Raw genomic sequence first — 7882 nt, forward strand, 5'->3', positions numbered from 1 at the left:
GAATTGCCCAAAGTGTACAGAAAAGGAAATCAAAATGAAATGCACGAGTAAATCTTCAGACAACTCTAACTTTAGTGCTTTCAATTTTGAAGCAAGATGAGACATTTCCATAATGTACTCCCTTATGTTCCCTTTACCTTTATACCTCACAGAGACAAGATTGCTCAAAAGACTACTTGCCTCCGCCTTTTCATTCTTAGTAAAGAATTTTTTCAACATTCTTTAAGAACTGTTTGGCATCTTTATCCTCAGTAATTGAGCCCCGAAACGTCTCAGGAATTGAACATTTCATGATCATAATACTCATTCGATTGGATCTCTCCCACTTCTCTATTTTAACCTCGTTGAGGTTTTTCGAAGTGGAGGTGGGTTTCTCCTCTCGAAGAGCTATATCTAGATCCATACAACCGAGGACAATCTCCACGGTATCCTTCCAAACTTTAAAGTTTGAACCATTCAGCATAGGAATACTGCTAATTCGTGCAGAAACATTGGTAGCTAAAGCCATAGTTTCTAGATTAGAATAAAAAATATGCAGTAAACATTAGTTAAATAATGGGAAAAAAATTCAGATTGAAATATCTAAAACAACATTAATTTTCAATCTTTGGATAGAAAAATTAACTGTAAGTGATACTCTCATTGCAGTAATCAAATATTGTCAAAATTCTTGTCACACATTAAGCTTTTCTTTAGACCGACTTAATACGCACATGAAAACTTAAACTTTGTAACCTATTTATTACCACATATATTTTCTATTAATTGGCCAAACAATAACCTTTCTTTGGGCCGATTATTGACTGCATAATTAATAAAAAATAAACAAAAGTGTTCAATAGTTATTATTTGGCCAAACAATAAACTTTGTTTAGGTCGATTATTGTCCGCATAAATAATAAGCATTAATTTATTCTTTATTTGTTACCCAAACATGTATTTACCATCAATATGTGTATGTAATTCGGCCAAATATAGACCTTTCTTTGGGCAGACCAATATTCGCATGAATTACATATCAACATGTTCCTAATGTTGTAAATAAATCAATTTTTACAAAAGAGACTACTTTGACAGCATAATGTTCAATTAATTTATTTCAAAATCAAATCTTTATAAAATAGATGGTATAATAATTCAAATTGTTACCAATTTCCTTATGTAACAACAAAAAATACTTAAATTCCAAAAAAAATTAAATCTAATGGTGTCTTTTGAGACCTTAAAGAAAAGCATGATTATAATTCATGTGCTAAAAATTTTTGATCCGTTAAAATCAAAATCAATAATTATAATTCAATATATGCAAAACATAAAAAAAACATAATTTTGCCAAAAGAATGAATTCATATACACTGGTATAGAAAAAAGATAAACAAACGAAAAACCTTCCTTTTTCTTAAAAAAAATTGAATTTAAATCATATTGCATATAAAAAAAACTTTACAGCAAGTATGCTCTTCATATATTATTTGTGTATTCTTTATGTATTCTTTGTGTACTCTTTCAGTTTTATTAACACGTCTTACACAATTCAAAAGCAGCACATATTTGAATCTAATTTCACAAACTCAAATCAAGATTCAAATTCAAATAAAAAAATTTATAATTTTTTAATGATTTAATCATAGATGACTCTGATACCACTTGTTGAAATTTTCACAAAATTCTCTAACCCAAAGATTATCCATATTAAATCATTAACAAATAAAATATTTGAATGCGGAAGTGTACCTGAATTCATAAACATGAATCATACCATCGGGAGAGTTTGGATTTTGTAGTTCTTTCAATCTTCTTCAACCAAAACATTCTATATTCTAAGCGGCTGAATTGCAACTCATGAAAAAGAGCACAAAAGCAGCTTTGGTATATTGAGGACCGAAACCCTGAAGGCACTATTTATATTTGAGCATGGCACCTATTAAACTCTAAAGTCCAAATAAAATAGTATTTAAAGTCCAAAAGATAATATATCTAAAATCCAAAAGATAATTATCCAAAGAACAAAAGATAATATCTGGTTTTATTCTCATTTAATTCTAAATCAAAAGTAATTATAATTTATTTAATTTAGCATTTATAACAATAAATGAAATTACCATTATATAAATTATTTAATTTAAAATAACATAATTTGTAATTATAATTAATATATATATATTGTTCACAAATAAATTAAGAAATTAAATAATTTTTTAACATAAATTTATCTGGCCATTATTTTTTCATGAGTTCCAAGTGATGAACATCTTGTCCTATATACAATGGTGAGCATTGAGAATTAATTACATATTTTTCTCAAATATTTTGCAATGGTGAGTTAGAAAATACATACATTTTACAACGCTTCTATGAAAAATTGGGTAACTTCTATATGCCTCAAATTCTAATAATCTGGTTCAAATTACTTGAGAATTTGAAAAAAAAATTCACTTACATAATTATATTTGTAACACTTTGATGCGAGTGATTATCTATATATACACATTTCATTTTGTAACAAGGCCTCGTGAAATGTTTTGAATTGTTTAACTACAGCTCGTAAAATGCTTTGAATCGTTTAACTACAGTATAACATTGTGAAATGTACGCTATTATGCATCTATGTCAAAAAAAGTGTTAAAATCTCATAAATTTTATGATTTGTAGTTAATAATTACTTATTATTAGTATTTTTAATAATATAAAATTATATCTAATAATATGAGATTATTTACTTTTTTTTTATTAGTTAAATGATGTTAAAATTTTAATAAAAATGCTAATCTCTTAGACTTTCTATACGTGAAAACCTTTGTTTATATGTATACAAAAAATACTATATGAAATGTACTCTTATGTTTTTGATTTTGCATATATTAATGTAAAATATAAATTTCTGTACTAATTTTACAATAAAATACAAATATAAATGACATAAAAATATAAGAACAAAATTAATAAAATAAATTAAAATAAATAAAAGAATAAACTAACATTTTTTATCCACAAATTTTCATAACATTGATAAATTTATCCACCAAAAGACAAAACAAATTTTATATCCATAAAAAATGTATTTCTCTCAACAAAACTACCCAAATTTTAAAAAATATTAAAAAATTTTAAACTACCCTTTAACTGAACCTAACCTAATCTAATCATATTTCACTTTCAATTTCCAATCTTCCTCTATCTTCTTCTTGTAGGTTTCAATAAAGTCATCACATGAATCATAGTTGAATACACCAGATGACTCTTAAAGGTTCCATTATCTTCCATCTCCATCACTTTTCTCTTCAAATTATTATTATTATTATTATTATTATTATTGGATTTGTCTTTCTTAAAGTTATATTATCATTTAAAAAAAATACATTACTAATCATTTTTGGAATAAGATAGTAGAACTTATAAATAATAAATATTATAAATTTAAAAATGATTAAAATATTATTTTATTATTTTATTAATATTATTACTTTTAGAGGATTTTTTTATTATTATTATTCACTTTTTCAAAAAAATACTACTAACTTATTTTTCTTGTTGGTGTAATGAGGATGATGATGCCATGATGATGTTTTTATTGTGCGCGTCTCTTTTAAATTAGTGTTGGTTGTGTCTCAGATAAAGGCTGAGAATTATAAAAAAAATCTTAAAACTTTATATCTATTGAAGAACAATGGCGTTGCTGCTACAACCTTTTTATAAGAAGAACAAGAACCTAATTCCTCTAAGATGTGATAACGATGAGGATCATGGAAGAAAGTAAGGTCATCATAAGAACCTAATTCTTCCAATGTATGATGATGGTGATGAGGGTCATAAAAGAAAATAAGGTCATAAGAAGGAGGCATAGTAGCCATACTAAATGGATTTGGTAGAAGGAGAAAGCATTGATTATGTGAAGAAGAAGGATTAGAAAAATCCAAAAAAAAAAATGGAGACGGAGAAGGACAACAAGAAGTAGAGAAGGTGTTAGCTGTGGAATAGGGATAGAATTGGGATTATGTTAGGTTAGGTTATGTTAGAGGGTAAGTTAAGAATTTTGAATAATTTTTTAGAATTGGAATAATTTTATCGAAAAAAAAAGTCAATCTTTTATAGGTATAAAATTAGTTTTTTTTTTATATAAGTAAATTTATTAGCATTCTAAACATTCATAAGTAAAAATAGTAGTTTATCTTAAATAAAAATAAAAGATAAAACAAGACAAAGAATTAGAACTTACCTTTTGACGACAAGTAGCGAGTGAAATGACTTAAAAGCGAGAGAGAGAGGAGTGAAAGTTAAACGTGATGTTAGGAACAAGTGAAAATTTTCTTACATTTATAAGAAGGATCACACTAGGGATAGAGCTATACTTTTTTATTGGAAAGAGTCAACATAAAAAAAACATAACTAAATAAGAGGTCAAAAACTAAGATTAAGGGGGTAAAAATAAAAAATTTCACATGTAATTAATTTGGGAGAGGACATCTTTAGGCTGCACAAGACTCCGCTCTTGGATCACACTATGATCGGGTCAAATTCTCGATCTACCCTACTCCATATCAAATCAAGCGATACTTGATTATTAGAATTAACAAGTATAATTATCCGTGCCATGCACGTGATAAGATTGAAATTATAATTTTAAATTTTTTTAAAAATTATTTTGAATTATAATAATTTGATTAATAAAAAAATAACATGTTATGCATTGTTTGTTTTTTTAATTTAGTATTAATTGGATTAACTTTAAAATAGCTATTAATCAGTTTTAATAATCTACTTTTTTTAATAAATCAGATATATATACTGAATATGATCATAAATAATATAGTAATAGTTAAATTCACCAACAAATATATTAGCTATTATCTCACTATAAAACAAATTTAAATATAAATGTTATTAGCACTTATAAATCCATAAAATCGCACTGTCTTTAATTCATGCAAGGGTTTACTTATCAAATAAACTTAAAAATGGACCTAGTATCACTTGAAAGAATTATAGAAAATAATAAACTTACCTTATTATCCATGAGAACCATTTCTATGTAAGTCGTATTGTTCTTGTCAAATTTAAATGGAACTACTTTTCATAATCTTATATATTAATTTTATTGAATAATTCTCTCTCTCTCTCTCTCTCTATATATATATATATATATATATATATATATATATATATATATATATATATATAAATAATTCTATACATATAATAAATAAAAAATATATGAATTATATTTTGATAAATTCTATGTTACTGGTTATTAAAAACATTTAAATCACATGTATTAATTATTTTTTTGTTATAATTATTTTATTTTATATATATGATTATTTTTTATTCTACAATCGTGCAATATTTTTTTATTTTTTATATTCCTATATATTCCTCAATTCCAGTCCCATTCATAATTAACAGTTTTTTTTATAATAGTGATGTTTTAATTTTTCGTTATCCTTTTTTCACGTATCTTTCTTTTTATTCTTAAATAGTGATGTTTTAATATTTTTTTCTTTTTTTAAATACATTTTTCTTAATAATTACATTATTAATCTGAAATATAAAATAAAAAAAAGTGATACATATATCCAAGGAAAAAAAAACTTAAAAATCAGAAAAAAAGAATTTTTATATTAAAAAATATAAAAATAATATATTAAAAAAGAATAGTCGTAATATATAAATTAAGTCAACAATTTAAATTTCTCTAAAACTAATTTAATCAAATACCAATATTAGAAATAAATTACTTAAATAACATTTAATCTATTCTAGTCCTTATATGTGTATAGATTAGAGTCATTGTCGTAACGACAACCGACTGAAACAACATCGTAAGTTCAATTCGAATATTTAGAATTCGTGTAAATTCAGACCATTCCCTTGTTCTTTAAAAACCTTCTGTATCCTTGATAGAGTTGAATTGCAATTCCTTTTATGGAAAAAGAGTTACGAAGGTGGCTTTGATGTGTTGGAGACCAAAACCCATTAAATCCAAAAGGCCAAATAAAATAATATCTCTGATTTTATTCTCATTTAATTCTAAATCAAAAGTAATAATGACTTATTTATTAGATTATTAGAATTGATAATGCTAACTATATGTGGGTCCAAAATACTATCCCGATTTGCTACTAGTTTGTAGCTTTTTCACTCGATTTATCTACATATTGAGCTAGCCTTCCTGGATCAGCACTCTCATTGGACCTAGTCTACACAATCTAGGTGAGACACAAAAATTAATGTTATTGTATTTTGTTTAATGATGTGTTAAATATAAAAAAATTATAAAAGTCTAATTTATTATATTTTTCATAAATTTTAAGAAGAAAAATTTAACGATAAAAAATATAATTATAAAAAATAGATAAAAAAATAAAAAATAAAAAAATAAAAAATAAGTTGCATTTTTTATTAATGTTTTTGGACACAAAAATTATAGTTAAAAAACGGGATCGTTTGGGCAGTTGGACCAAACAACCGACCACCTGGCCTTTAGTCCGGTTCGAATTGAACGTTGGACTGGACAATGAACCGGCAGGTTTGAGAAACGATTTGACTTGGCCGAATTTTTGCGAAAACCAATGAGCTGACGGGCTTGAGATACCCGGACCAGTTTCAAAATATTAAAAAAGGCAGTTTGACGTTGTTTCGAAAACCGAATCGGACCGGCCAATTGGTCCGCTTCAACCACGAACCAACAACATTAACGATCCGATCAGACATGTAAAATCGGTCATAAAAAACCGGTGAAAAACCGTCGAACCGGACAAAAGATCGGCTGGTTGGATCGAACCGAACCCGGCCGGTTTACACAAACAGGGAAGCTCTTTCGTTTTTTTTTTCCTTCTCCCTTTCTTTTTCTTTCATTCAGAAAGAAATCCCACAAACCCAACCACAAAACCCTAGCACCGTAAGCCTACCCCACCGCCGCAAGGAGTGGCACACTGCCGCCGCAAGGAGTGGCACACTGCCGCCGTCCGTCGCACTCAAAGTTCGCCATCCGTCATCTAGCTTCCATCGTGCTCCGATTCTTCAACCCCTGTTCTCTGTCACCGATCGCGGCTGCTTCCTCGAGCTCGGCGTCCGTCGTCTTTGTCTGCTCAGCCGCGCTTCCGTCGCCGTTTGTTTGCCGTTCACGTTCGCGTCTTCGTTCAGCTGTCGTCTTCGTTCGTGTTCTTCGCCGTTCACGTTCACTCGGCGTTCACCGTTCGCGTTCACTCGCTGTTCACCGTTCGAGTTCGCGTTCGTCTGGAAGCCACGTTGCTCTGCTTCAAACTCTGCGACCAAACCGGGCGCTCCACCCAGCCGTCGAACTGCTCTCTTTTGTCGCCGCCGTGAGTTCCCTAAACCCGCCACCATACAATACACTCACACAACACCAATACTATGCTTCAAACTCTGCAACTTCTGATTTCTATTACAATAAGTAATTATTTGATTTGGTAGTGCTTTGGATTTTTTCATAGACTGAATTAAAGTTACATAGTTATGTTCTCTTCTCTATCACATTGAAATTAAGCTTTGAATTCTCTTATTTCGTTATAATTTTACCACACTCAACATGTTTGATGAAATGCTTTAACTATATTTCTGGTTGGTTTTATAATTTCTAGCTTTTAGAAACTTAGTAAATTGATTGCATGTGAAATTAGAATAATTGGATCATAATAATTAGGAAATTTTAGCTGCATAAATAGCATCTTTGCAGAAAACATATTAGCATGATGATTCCACTTGCATTAGTGTTCTTCTGGTAAATTTTAACTGTTATTGTGAACTTGTTAATTTGCTAATTTTCTGATACATGACAGAGCACAATGGCGTCGTTTGATTCATGTAGCCGACCCCACTTAGTGGGACAAGGCTTTGTTGTTGTTGTTGTTGTTGTGATTTT

The sequence above is a fragment of the Arachis hypogaea genome, chromosome 9 (genome assembly GCF_003086295.3).
Source record: "Arachis hypogaea cultivar Tifrunner chromosome 9, arahy.Tifrunner.gnm2.J5K5, whole genome shotgun sequence".
Lineage (NCBI taxonomy): Eukaryota > Viridiplantae > Streptophyta > Magnoliopsida > Fabales > Fabaceae > Arachis > Arachis hypogaea.